Genomic DNA, 14,880 nt, shown 5'->3' with positions numbered 1-14,880 from the left:
TTTATCGACAACGAGTCTTCCTACGCGCCAATCGCGCGTGTAACAGGGAATGGGAGATCAGTTAGGAGTACCAGAAGTACCCTCCACCATATACCGTTAGGTGACTTGCGGAGCATGATGTAGATATAAGCTTCATCGAAATGTCAAGCTTGCATTATCCTTCCTAATCGCTCGTCAGCGTGTGAGGTGCTGTAGTGCTAAAGTCGTATTCAGAAAGAGTAGCATTCAACTCTCAGTCCTTATTTAGGTTTCATCTGATTGCCGTAATTCGAATGCTAAGTGGTTCCTTTGCTGATGCCATCCTTGTACATCAGAGCATCAGCTCCATTTCTTATGATCTTGTCGACGTTAAAGTTTAATCCCCTTCCTTGTGTTTCACAAAACATATACGCTGTAAGAAGAAGAAAAGAAAAATAAAACGACGCACAAAAAAATGGCTCTGAGCACTATGGGACTTAACATCTGTGGTCATCAGTCCCCTAGAACTTAGAACTACTTAAACCTAACTAACCTAAGGACATCACACACATCCATTCCCGAGGCAGGATTCGAACCTGCGACCGTAGCAGTCGCGCGGTTCCGGACTGAGCGCCTAACGACGCACAAGGAAGGAGTTATCTGAATGGGACGGAAATCGGTAGATGCGATATAACAGATAGGTTGGTCAGCAATCTAATATTTTTTGCCATTGACGCTGTTTTGTATGGGAAAGTATCGTCCTTTAGTGACTGTAGGAAGATTGAGGATAACTGAAATGGAAGTTTTGTTGGGCGTGATGCATAGCAATTTGCTTACATGTGAATTAATGTAAATTATCGTGAATAGGTGGGAGAAAAATTCGTGTAATGTTCAGATTCAATGTTAATGATGTGCTGCTTAACTCAGTCACGTGGATTAAACTTCTAGGAACAACGTTGCGAAAGGACCTGAAACGAAAGGAGCGCGTAAGTTCAGTTGCAGGGAAGGTGAATGACTGACTATAGTTTATTGCGATAGCTCTAAGAAATTGTAGCGCACCTATATGGGAAACTGCAGACGCAACGCAAGTGTGACCTATTTTTGAGTATTTTTCAAGCGTTTGGAACCTGCAAGAAAAAAAAATGTTTCAAATGGCTCGGAGCACTATGGGACTTAACATCTATGGTCATCAGCCCCCTAGAACTTAGAACTACTTAAACCCAACTAACCTAAGGACACCACACAACACCCAGCCATCACAAGGCAGAGAAAATCCCTGACCTCGCCGGGAATCGAACCCGGGAACCCGGGCGTGGGATGCGAGAACGCTACCGCACGACCACGAGATGCGGGCGAATCTGCAAGGGTTCGCTTTCAAGGTAGATATTGAAACAATTCAAAGACATGTAACTACATTTGTAACATGACTTCTCGATCAGTACCAGCGTACAACGATAATTCTCTGTACACTTAGATGGAAACACTTGCAAATAAAAAGGGAAGAAAGTTTAGGGTTTAACGTCTCGACGAAGATGGGGGCATTAGAGAAGAAGCACAAATTCGGATACAGTAATGACGGGCAAATAAATCGTTATCGGCATGATCGGATGGGGATGTGGCCTCCGTCGTGACTAATACTGTTCCATTATTTTACCGTTGTGTCATCTCGCTTGGTGGAATCTTTGGGGGGAAGAGGCGATCTTCTTGCGAAACGCTTTCAGGACGCTTAGAGAATCAACATTTCCGAAAGCAGACTGTAGAACGTTTCTGTTGACTTTAGCTTTCACCTTGTACAAGGATCATTGTAACAAAAAAAAACTGGGTATTTCTGGGCTCGTACAGAGGAACATAGTTGTTCAATTTACCCCTGCTTAATTTGCAACTGGAACAGGGAAGTTAAAGAGTAGCAGTGGTACGAAGTACACTGTGCCACGCACTTGACAATGGCTTGTGAGGTATGACTGCAGATGTATATGTAAATACAGATCAGTCTAGCAACCTTCCAGAGTTTCATAAATATCTCCCACCCACCCTCACAATCTATTGACTAAGTAGTCCCGTCTCTAAGTGCAATGGAGTTCTGTGAAGACACGTCGCAAATATCACATGACAGAGCTGACACGTTACTGGTATGGTCAGAATTCAGTGGTAATTGAGTGCATGTATTCGGGACGTCGGTGGTTCAAATCGGTGGGCGACCATCCAGACAGATTTTCCTCGATTTTCCTAAATCGCTAAGGCAAATGCCCGGCGGGTTCTCTTGAAACAGCACGCCGGTTTCATTCCCCTTCCTTCCGCAATCGGAGCTTGTACTCTGCCTCTGATGACATCATCGTCGACGGGACATTAAACCCTAATCTTTCTTTGTTCGTGAGGGTACGAGACTAAACGCGCACCTTTAGTACTGCTCTGTCTTTTGCCATTCAAAGAATCAGTCTGTTGTTACGGAATGATTCACTTTTTGGATAAATTTTGTATTAGTTGTTATTTTATTATTTTCATGTAATTCACAAAGGATACCGTTTCGGATAAGGAAGTGAGATAACACTGTCTCTAGGTGTGGTTGCAGATCTTCTTGGCGAGAAGAAAAGTAGCTATAAAAAGACATGTAATCAATATTTCGGCGTAAACAAAGTTGTAAATAAACTGTGTGTTCAGAATAGGTGCCTGCAGCCGGCCGGAGTGGCCGTGCGGTTCTAGGTGCTACAGTCTGGAACCGCGAGACCGCTACGGTCGCAGGTTCGAATCCTGCCTCGGGCATGGATGTGTGTGATGTCCTTAGGTTAGTTAGGTTTAAGTAGTTCTAAGTTCTAGGGGACTGATGACCTCAGAAGTTGAGTCCCATAGTGCTCAGAGCCATTTGAACCATTAGGTGCCTGCAGAATATGTGAGATAAAGAATTTTGAATCTAATAGACTTATTGTTGTTATCGTACGCATCATTTACAACAACAAAATTGTTACACATACATGGGTCGGATAAAACGCAGAGGCAACACTGTTGTAATTCATACCAGACTTTATTGACAGACATTCACCATATTACATGCCCTCAATTTAATAGCCCTGCATCTCCATCATCTTCCCCCACACAGATGGAAGTCCATCTCTGTCCATGTCTCGCAAGTACCGCCCTACGTCACGAATGATGCTACAGCACGTGCCAGGAAGAAAAGCACTCCGTCTTCAGGCCACGAGTGGCCTACCGGGACCATCCGACCGCCGTCTCATCCTCAGTGGAGAATGCGGATAGGAGTGGCGTGGGGTCAGCACACCGCTCTCCCGGTCGTTATAATGGTATTCTTGACCGAAGCCGCTTGCGGTCGAGTAGCTCCTCAATTGACATCACGAGGCTGAGTGCACCCCGGAAAATGGCAACAGCGCATGGCGACCTGGATGGTCACCCATCCGAGTGCCGACCACGCCCGACAGCGCTTAACTTCGGTGATCTCATGGGAACCGGTGTATCCACTGCGGCAAGGCCGTTGCCTACGTGCCAGGAAGAGGTGCCTCATTTTGGCGAAGTGGTCGTTATCGTAAGGACTCATATCGAGTGACTATCTTCCACCGCCACGTACACAGCAGCTCCTGTCAGAGCATAGAGTGCGCTGTGCACTGTCGTGAAGGATGATGGTATGCAGTGACAGAAGATGCCCTCGCTTTCTTCTTAGGGCAGGGTGAAGGTGTTGTCTGTCAGAGCGCTTGAACTGGATTCTGACAGTACCTACTGCAGTTGACTAAAACGCACGCATTGTCGCTCACTGCCCTGCTTCAACTGACCTTCTGCTATCAGCTACAGACAGCGCACATGCCACTTGACGCACATCTTTCATTTTACGGCAGTATTGCCACTACTTTTTATCCAACCCTCGTATTTTTCCGAAAGCTACACATGTGAAACTATTAACACTACACAAGCATTCAACGGGCCAGGCTACACACGAATGTTTGGAGGCTCCAACCCAGTGGCACGCCTCCTCGGATACTTCATGTGAACTCTTGATACCACTAGTGAAACGCCTATCTACATCTACATCTATACTCCGCGAGCCACCTTACGGTGTGTGGCGGAGGGTACTTATTGTACCACAATCTGATCCCCCCTTCCCTGTTCCATTCACGAATTGTGCGTGGGAAGAACGACTGCTTGTAAGTCTCCGTATTTGCTCTAATTTCTCGGATCTTTTCGTTGTGATCATTACGCGAGATATATGTGGGCGGTAGTAATATGTTGCCCATCTCTTCCCGGAATGTGCTCTCTCGTAATTTCGATAATAAACCTCTCCGTATTGCGTAACGCCTTTCTTGAAGTGTCCGCCACTGGAGCTTGTTCAGCATCTCCGTAACGCTCTCGCGCTGACTAAATGTCCCCATGACGAATCGCGCTGCTTTTCGCTGGATCATGTCTATCTCTTCTATTAATCCAACCTGGTAAGGGTCCCATACTGATGAGCAATACTCAAGAATCGGACGAACAAGCGTTTTGTAAGCTACTTCTTTCGTCGATGAGTCACATTTTCTTAGAATTCTTCCTATGAATCTCAACCTGGCGCCTGCTTTTCCCACTATTTGTTTTATGTGATCATTCCACTTCAGATCGCTCCGGATAGTAACTCCTAAGTATTTTACGGTCGTTACCGCTTTCAATGATTTACCACCTATGGCATAATCGTACTGGAATGGATTTCTGCCCCTATGTATGCGCATTATATTACATTTATCTACGTTTAGGGAAAGCTGCCAGCTGTCGCACCATGCATTAATCCTCTGCAGGTCCTCCTGGAGTACGTACGAGTCTTCTGATGTTGCTACTTTCTTGTAGATAACCGTGTCATCTGCAAATAGCCTCACGGAGCTACCGATGTTGTCAACTAAGTCATTTATGTATATTGTAAACAATAAAGGTCCTATCACGCTTCCCTGCGGTACTCCCGAAATTACCTCTACATCTGCAGATTTTGAACCGTTAAGAATGACATGTTGTGTTCTTTCTTCTAGGAAATCCTGAATCCAATCACAAACCTGGTCCGATATTCCGTAAGCTCGTATTTTTTTCACTAAACGTAAGTGCGGAACCGTATCAAATGCCTTCCTGAAGTCCATGAATACGGCATCAATCTGCTCGCCAGTGTCTACGGCACTGTGAATTTCTTGGGCAAATAGGGCGAGCTGAGTTTCACATGATCTCTGTTTGCGGAATCCATGTTGGTTATGATGAAGGAGATTTGTATTATCTAAGAACGTCATAATACGAGAACACAAAACATGTTCCATTATTCTACAACAGATTGACGTAAGCGAAATAGGCCTATAATTATTCGCATCTGATTTATGACCCTTCTTGAAAATGGGAACGACCTGCGCTTTCTTCCAGTCGCTAGGTACTTTACGTTCTTCCAGCGATCTACGATAAATTGCCTATTTGGGCAGTCATTCACGGTGTGTCTTATTGTCTCAATATCGCCACAGTCACACGTATTGTCAGAGCAAAATCCTTACTTGTGCATCTATAAGCTATACCAGCACCTCCTTAGGTTGATGAAAACCTGTAACTTTAACTGTTGGGTTGTCAATAAGTTCGTGGTTCCGGGTTTTCGTGACTTGCCACTTACATTTCCACTCAGAATTCCGGTTGAACCCAACAGAAAGAGAGAGAGAGACAGATTGACAGGCAGACAGAAAGCAAATGTCTTGATAAGATATGGACTATACCGAGGAAGCCTTGTGCTTGTTGTTGATTCTACGATGGCGTTTCTCGCTATTCATTAATACCGTCTTATAATGCTCGTACGTTCCTTTCAGGGTAATTTCACACGGTCTCAATTCAGACCACAGAGAGAAACTGGAGTTGTAAATACACAGTACGCGAAGAGTGATAACAGAATTCGTGAGAAATCCGATAGATAATGGTTTCTTTATGAGTAATTTGTGATCAGTTATTCTTCGTTGTAAACAATTTTCATGGCTCCAGAATGAGATTTTCACTCTGCAGTGGAGTGTGCGCTGATATGAAACTTCCTGGCAGATTAAAACTGTGTGCCGGACCGAGACTCGAACTCGGGACCTTTGCCTTTCGCGGGCATGTGCTCTAACAACGGTCCGGCACACATTTTTAATCTTCCAGGAAGTTTCATATCAGCGCACACTCCGCTGCAGAGTGAAAATCTCATTCTGGAAACATCCCCCTAGGCTGTGGTTAAGCCATGTCTCCGCAATATCCATTCTTTCAGGAGTGCTGGTTCTGCGAGGTTCGCAGGAGAGCTTCTGTAAAGTTTGGAAGATAGGAGACGAGGTACTGGCAGAATTTTCATGACTGTTTCTGGGACATAGTGAAATGCAGTAGGGTGTTTCTTATTTCCTCGTTGTACTGGGTAAAGTACATGTCGTCGAGATAACTTTCCTCATATAGTGATGCTGTAGATGGTTATGGAAATGAGGACGGTGACAGCTGAAACCGTGTGCCAGCGCGTAGCCTACCCCTCTCGTATAGCACCATGGAGGAAGACAGGAATCAGTCAAACAAAGTGGCACTCAGCCTCCGGATGCAAACGCCCGCGGTGTCCATAAAGCCGTAGCAAGGATGCTGGAGCCGATCCCAAGGCGGGCAGCGCGCTTCCATAAACTGCGTACCGCACAGCCACAGCTGGCCTCAAGAGCGCTGAGCGCCTTCCCTTCTTCGCCGCCGTCCGCACCGGATCGATCGCCTGCAGCGACACCTGGGACTCAGCAAGGAACGTAGCGCTGCTCTCCTTCCTCAGCCAACGCAGGTGTAATTACTTCTTTTTATTTTTCAGAAGCTGTTAGCACCATCTCGAAAGAGCAATTATTTGATACGAAAATTTACACCGACGTCTTAGCGTTCGCATAATGGACTACTCGAGCCTAAGATTGAGAATTAATCCCAGTAGTCCACTTGAAAGATTGTCGAGATATTTTTCTCAGTGTTCGAAGATTCTCTGGAATGGCAAGCTAAAGCTGGTGCTCATACATACAACTCCTGAGTTTACCATAGTACTTTCTTTTAATTTTAAGGTCCTATTAACTATATTTAGGTCCAGAATACTAGTTACGTCCGTATGAGAAGAAATAAAGAATATAATATAGTAAATAATAACCCTGACATTCACATGAAACGATGTAATCGTGGAAAATTTAGGTGTTTAAAGTTGCTTTAAAACTTCAGTATTGCCCCTCTTTCAACAGGTTATTGTTTCACCATATGAACCACATTCGATTTGTTACATGGACGGGAACCAGGCCATTTCATCCAAATAGTCATATAATTCCTACAATCGCTTCTGATTCTTTGATGTTAGCGCAAGAATGTCAAAAAATCAAGCGTAAATAGGTTACAAAGACGCCTTTGATTTCAAGAGAACGCTAAAATTCCAGTTAAACTGGAAATCTGTAATAAGTAGTCATATTTCCAACCACCATGGCACTAAAGTTATGTTTCCGTTTCAAATGGTTCAAATGGCTCTGAGCACTATGGGACTTAACTGCTGAGGTCATCTGTCCCCTAGAACTTAGAACTACTTAAACCTAACTAACCGAAGGACATCACACACATCCATGCCCGAGGCAGGATTCGAACCTGCGACCGTAGCGGTCGCGCGGTTCCAGATTGTAGCGCCTAGAACTGCTCGGCCACTTCCGTTTCTAGAAGACCACTAATAGGAAAAGAATCGCTCGGTAGGTCGAACAACAAAAGCCGCTAACAAATCCAAAGAGCTTAGTATGATTTGCGAAGATGAATGAAGGGTATGCCTGAACCAGCTCACTTGCAATGGAAGTGATGCACACCGTAAGTATAATAGTCCTTACTTGTTCCATTCTGTTCCTTCCCATTTCTGTCTTTTATTTACACTGTGTAAAAAGTAAGGTATGTTATGCATAACTTAGAATTCTTAGTCGTCTGTTCCACACTGGTTCTCATAAAGCCTATCACTGAATGATCTGTACAATAATGTTGATCACTTGCTAACAGTTTCAATCACGGAAGTCAGTGAAGTGTCGTACAAAAAGAATGATAAAGAAGTAAGGACGGAAGCAATGTAGGATGGTCATAATTTTACATTGCGTTGATATTGGGAACATCAGTGACGACGCTCTGGATTAGATGGGCAAGAATCAGACTTTAGGAACCGTATACGAAACTGGATAGTCAGTCTGGGATCTGAGGCTAACTTCTTCCAACTGTGAGTTCTGTGCCTTAAACGCTACGTCGCCTCGCTCGGTAGATCGAACAACAAAAGCCGCTGATAAATTCAAAGAGCTCAGTACGATTGTACGATTCGCGAAGATGTATGCAGGGTATGCCTTAACCAGCTCACTTGCAATGGAAGTGATGCACATCAGAAGCATAATACTCCTTACTTGTTCCATTGCATTCCTTCCCATTAATGTCTTGTTCAACAGGCGAATGTAATCTACCAACTTCATCATTTGCTTAAAAAGGTGTAAACAACAAATTTTTATTTCTTATTTTGACTGCGCTGTTTCTTCGGCATCGAAGAAATTATGTGCAATCCCAACTAACTTGGTCTGTCCTGTGTTTGATTGCGCAGTGTTATGAAAGAGATTTGTCACTGAAGGAAGAAAAAGGTTTTACAGTGTTTCACGCTGAACCATTGTAGTAGGGAGGCGGAACTTCTTAGTCAGCCCATGTGTTGGCTAAATGGCTGTAAGGAAGTATAAGAAACAGCATTAGATCGAAAAATAGCATTAGATCGAAAACTTCGAACGAATTTGAGGCAACTATCACACACTATGTCATGAACATTGTGCTCGTAGTTGATATGAGGTGCCTTAGAACACTACAGAAATATAATAAATAAATTAAACATCATACTTTTATTTACACCGTGTAAAAAGTAAGGTATGTTATACATAACTTAGAATTCTTAATCTTCTGTTCCACACTGGTTCTCATAAAGCCTATCACTGAATGGTCTGTACGATAATGTTGATCACTTGCTAATAATTTCAATCACTGAATATCAATAGCGTCGTACCAGTACGTACTTATCTCACTGCAAGTATTCTGAGACCTATGGCGGAAGCCGGTGTTCGGTGTCATAAAAGACACGTGGACCGATACGCAGGGTGGTTATAAGTAAACTTTCGCTACTTGAGAGGGCCCCCATAACAAACCAGTGATTGTAGGACAATGAAACTTCGTGGAAACATTTGTAAGGACATGCGAAGAGAAATAACGAATAAACATTTTAAAAACAACACGTTGTAATTTCCACGTGAAACGGTAACATTTATTAACTGCGTACCATGTTTATGTTCCACGTTACAAACGATGCCAATTCTGACGATCCTCTCCATCCACGATAGCCTGGAACCACACTAGAGATACCATTCCACAATTATTCGCAGCACTTTTCGAAGGGTGAACCATGGAATGATCAGCTATCGTAACACAGCTCGGGCACTGCTCGAAGATCGCACATTTCAAACATTAAGTTCTACAATTTGTGGCGCAACTGGCCGTCGGCCTCTCCCAGAAGCAGTTCCAAAATCGTCAGTTAATTCGAACTTCCGAATCATGTTCTTCAACCTCGCAGCAGAAAGAGGAAGTCTCCCGTATTCCTTTAACGCATCGATACTAGCGAATAGCAGCAACACTATTGCTGTTGTTTCGATAGAACAGGTTTATGAGTAAAGCCCTGCTCCTCTTCTCCAGACCTACGTTTACTGCCTGTTACTATAATGTACACTGGTGCTTGTGTTTCAACCTTACGTCACCGCACCAGTACCGGCGCCTAGTGGCAAGTCATGACATTAACACTACTAACGACGCAAATCCTGCAGCATACAGTCTGAACACCAATCCTATAAAGTTGGATACCCATATGGTAAATTGTTTTCCGTCCACACTGACTCAAGTAGCGAAAATTATGTTTTTCCATGCAGTGAGTAGACGCGAAGACAGCATCCTGTGGTGGCGTCCGTAGCTCCACCCATAGGAAGACGGTGAGCTCTGGAGAGAGGATCGTTGGCGATAGCGCGCTGGCGGCCAGTTTAAGTACAAGGTGACCCAAAAGTCCGTTAACATTTGAAAACGCATTAATTCACGGAAAAATGTAGGTGTAGAGAAAAAAATTTACACACATGCCTGAAATGGCATGGGGTTTTCTTGAAACAAAACAAAAGTGCGAACACCGTCAAGAGATAGCGCTGGACAGTAACACGCCAATGGCATCGCATGAGAATCGTGCATAAAATGAGCTGTAGTGAGAGAGGCAGTCAGATGCGCCAGCAATCGCGACATGCTGACTTTGCCAGAAAAGGCACTGTTAGTGAAGCTTTACTACCAGAATGGAGAATCCGCTGCTTCAGCTTTACAATCCTACCGCCATAAGAAAGTTATTCGAACTGGTAAAGGTCCTGTGACATGTGTTGCTCTGAAGAAAATGACCACGAAGTTCGAAGTCACGGTTTGTTTAGGTGATTGGCCCGTGGTGGGCGACCAGACGCTGTTCGTACTGTGACAGTTCAGGAAGAAATGGTGACTTTATTGTTTTCATCTTCCCATGATGAAGTCAGTGCTTGTGAAGTCGCACGTAGCACCTCCATTCCACGCACTGCTGTTTGGAGAGCACTAAGGTGTACCTTCCAATGCTACCCGTACAAAATCCAGTGTCACAATGAACTGTTAGCCACCGATTTAGGTTTAGTAGAGGGCATTTGCGGTGTGGCTACTTCAAAAAACGAGCGAATATGACAACCGGTTGTCCAACGTTTTGTGGACCGACGAAACCAATTTCACACTCCGAGGGTCTGTCAACACCAACAACTACAGAATCTGAACGACATAAAATCCTAGAACTGTCGTGGAAACATCATTGCATGACGAGAAAGTCACTTTGTGATATGAAGTTACCACCTCAATCGTGATCGGACCGTTTTTATTCGAAGAAATGCAGGGTGCCACTTTTCCGACCGTCAACGTGACGGGTGCGAGGTACATCGATGTGTTACAGAATCACATCGTCCCTAGCATGGCTGATAAAGACCTGCTGGGAGGTACGATTTTATGCATGATGGTGCTCCATCCCATATTACTACAAGTGTTAAAGATCTCTTGCACATAATACTTTCGCGTGCTGAGACGCTACTTCCGTCATGCTTGCCCTCGTAGACCCCAGAACTCAATCCGTGTGATTATTGCTTGTCGGGTTGCCTGAAGCCGCAAGTCTACCGCGACCATCCTACATCTTAGGAAAGCTAAAAGACAATATCCGACGGCAATTTCTCGCCATATCTACTGATAAGCTTTACAGTGCTGCTTGCAATATTGTCCCCCGACTACAGGTTTTGTTGATGAATGACGGCCGATATACAGATCATTTGTTAAAAAGAAAAAAGTCATGGCTAAAAATCAATTTTTTGACAATTTTCGCTGTTTTAAGTACCCCACTCATACAGTTATAATTGGTGGAGACTTCAATCTACCCTCGATTTGTTGGCGAAAATACATGTTCAAAGCCGGTGGAAGACAGAAACCATCTTCCGAAATTGTACTAAATGCTCCCTCTGAGAATTACTTTGAACAATTACTTCATGAGCCCACGCAAATTGTAAATGGTTGCGAAAACACACTTGACCTCTTAGCCACAAATAATCATGATCTAATAGAGAGCGTCATGACGGATACAGGGATTAGTGAACACAAGGTCATTTTAACGAGGCTCAAAACCATATCAACCAAAACCACTAAAATAAACGCGACATATATCTATTTAAAACAGCAGATAAAAATTTGCTTGATGCCTTCCTAAGAGAGAGTCTCCATTCCTTCCAAGCTAGTTATGTAAGTGTAGACCAGATATGGCTCAAATTCGAAGATGCAGTATCGACAGCAATAGATAGATTCATACCGCATAAGTTAATAAGAGACGGGACTGATCCACCATGGTACACAAAACACGTCAGACCACTGTTGCAGGAGCAGCGAAAAAAGCAGGCCAAATTCAGAAGATCGAAAAATCCCCAAGACTGGCTAAGTTTCACGGAAGCTCGAAATTTAGTGCGGACGTCAATGCGAGAGCCTTTTAATACACTCCTGCAAATTGAAATAAGAACACCGTGAATTCATTGTCCCAGGAAGGGGAAACTTTATTGACACATTCCTGGGGTCAGATACATCACATGATCACACTGACAGAGCCACAGGCACATAGACACAGGCAACAGAGCATGCACAATGTCCGCACTAGTACAGTGTATATCCACCTTTCGCAGCAATGCAGGCTGCTATTCTCCCATGGAGACGATCGTAGAGATGCTGGATGTAGTCCTGTGGAACGGCTTGCCATGCCATTTCCACCTGGCGCCTCAGTTGGACCAGCGTTCGTGCTGGACGTGCAGACCGCGTGAGACGACGCTTCATCCGGTCCCAAACATGCTCAATGGGGGACAGATCCGGAGATCTTGCTGGCCAGGGTAGTTGACTTACACCTTCTAGAGCATGTTGGGTGGCACGGGATACATGCGGACGTGCATTGTCCTGTTGGAACAGCAAGTTCCCTTGCCGGTCTAGGAATGGTAGAACGATGGGTTCGATGACGGTTTGGATGTACCGTGCACTATTCAGTGTCCCCTCGACGATCACCAGTGGTGTACGGCCAGTGTAGGAGATCGCTCCCCACACCATGATGCCGGGTGTTGGCCCTGTGTGCCTCGGTCGTATGCAGTCCTGATTGTGGCGCTCACCTGCACGGCGCCAAACACGCATACGACCATCATTGGCGCCAAGGCAGAAGCGACTCTCATCGCTGAAGACGTCACGTCTCCATTCGTCCCTCCATTCACGCCTGTCGCGACACCACTGGAGGCGGGCTGCACGATGTTGGGGCGTGAGCGGAAGACGGCCTAACGGTGTGCGGGAGCGTAGCCCAGATTCATGGAGACGGTTGCGAATGGTCCTCGCCGATACCCCAGGAGCAACAGTGTTCCTAATTTGCTGGAAAGTGGCGGTGCGGTCCCCTACGGCACTGCGTAGGATCCTACGGTCTTGGCGTGCATCCGTGCGTCGCTGCGGTCCGGTCCCAGGTCGACGGGCACGTGCACCTTCCGCCGACCACTGGCGACAACATCGATGTACTGTGGAGACCTCACGCCCCACGTGTTGAGCAATTCGGCGGTACGTCCACCCGGCCTCCCGCATGCCCACTATACGCCCTCGCTCAAAGTCCGTCAACTGCACATACGGTTCACGTCCACGCTGTCGCGGCATGCTACCAGTGTTAAAGACTGCGCTGGAGCTCCGTATGCCACGGCAAACTGGCTGACACTGACGGCGGCGGTGCACAAATGCTGCGCAGCTAGCGCCATTCGACGGCCAACACCGCGGTTCCTGGTGTGTCCGCTGTGCCGTGCGTGTGATCATTGCTTGTACAGCCCTCTCGCAGTGTCCGGAGCAAGTATGGTTGGTCTGACACACCGGTGTCAATGTGATCTTTTTTCCATTGCCAGGAGTGTAGTTTCCACAATGAAACATTGTCTCAAAATATGGGAGAAAATCCAAAGAATTTCTGGTCGTATGTAAAGAACACCAGTGGCAAAAAAACAGTCAATACTGTCGCTGCGCGATAGCAATGGAAATGTTACCGATGATGGTGCCATTAAAGCGGAGTACTAAATACAGTTTTCCAAAATTCTTTCACGAAAGAAGACGAAGTAAATATTCCATAATTCGAAACCAGAACAGCTGTTAGCATGAGTGACATAAAATTCGATATCTTAGGTGTTGCGAAACAACTCAAATCACTTAAGAAAGGCAAGTCTTCCGGTCCAGATGGTATACCAATCAGGTTCCTTTCAGAGCATGTAGACACAATAGCGCCTTTCTTAGCAATCATATACAACCGCTCACTTGACGAAAGGTTTGTTCGTAAAGAATGGAAAGTAGCACAGGTCACATCAATATTCGAGAAACGAAATAGGAGTAACCCACTGAATTACAGACCCATATCACTAACCTCAATTTGCAGTAGGATTTTGGAGCATATACTGTGCTCGAACATTATGAATCACCTTGAAGAAAACGACTTATTGATACATTAACAGCACGGATTCAGAAAATATCGTTCTTGTGCAACACATGAATGCTGTCGACAAGGGATCTCAGATCGATTCCATATTCCTAGATTTCCAGAAGGCTTTTGATACCGTTCCTCACAAGCGACTATTAATCAAATTGCGTGCATATGGAGTATCGTCTCAGTTGTGTGACTGGATTCGTGATTTCCTCTCAGAGAGGTTACAGTTCGTAGTGATAGACGGTAAAGCATCGAGTAGAACATAAGTCATATCTGGCCTTCCGCAAGGTAGTGTCTTAGGCCCTCTGCTTTTCCTGATTTACATAAATGACTTAGGTGATAATCTGAGCAGCCCCCTTAGATTATTTGCAGATGACGCTGTAATTTACAGTCTAGTAAAATCATCAGACGATCGATTCCAGAAACAAAATGATCTAGAGAGAATTTCTGTATGGTGCGAAAAGTGGCAATTGGCACTAAACAAAGAAAAGTGCGAGGTCATCCACATGGGTACTAAAAGAAATCCGATAAATTTTGGGTATACGATAAATCGCACAATTTTAAGGGGTGTCAATTCCACTAAATACCTAGGAATTACAATTACGAGCAACTTAAATTGGAAGACCACATAGATAATATTGTAGCGAAGGCGATACAAGGACTGCGCTATGATGGCAGAACACTTAGAAGATGCGACAAACCCACTAAAGAGGCAGCCTACATTACACTTGTCCGTCCTCTGCTGGAATATTGCTGCGCGGTATGGGATCCTTACCAGGTAGGACTGACGGAGGACATCGAAAAAGTGCAAAGAATGGCAGCTCGTTTCGTGTTATCGTGTAATATGGGTGAGAGTGTCACTGATATGA

At 45.0% G+C, this 14,880-nt stretch overlaps 1 pseudogene; it reads right to left on the bottom strand.

Annotated features, from left to right (window-relative positions):
- Nucleotides 1–3,329: 3,329 nt before the first annotated feature.
- LOC126471822 (5S ribosomal RNA) lies at nt 3,330–3,447 on the bottom strand (annotated as a pseudogene).
- Between the last annotated feature and the right edge of the window lie 11,433 nt (nt 3,448–14,880).

Source organism: Schistocerca serialis, chromosome 3 (genome assembly GCF_023864345.2).
Source record: "Schistocerca serialis cubense isolate TAMUIC-IGC-003099 chromosome 3, iqSchSeri2.2, whole genome shotgun sequence".
NCBI lineage: Eukaryota > Metazoa > Arthropoda > Insecta > Orthoptera > Acrididae > Schistocerca > Schistocerca serialis.
Note: the sequence above shows the minus strand (reverse complement) of the source record. Positions and strands in the feature narration are given on the sequence as shown.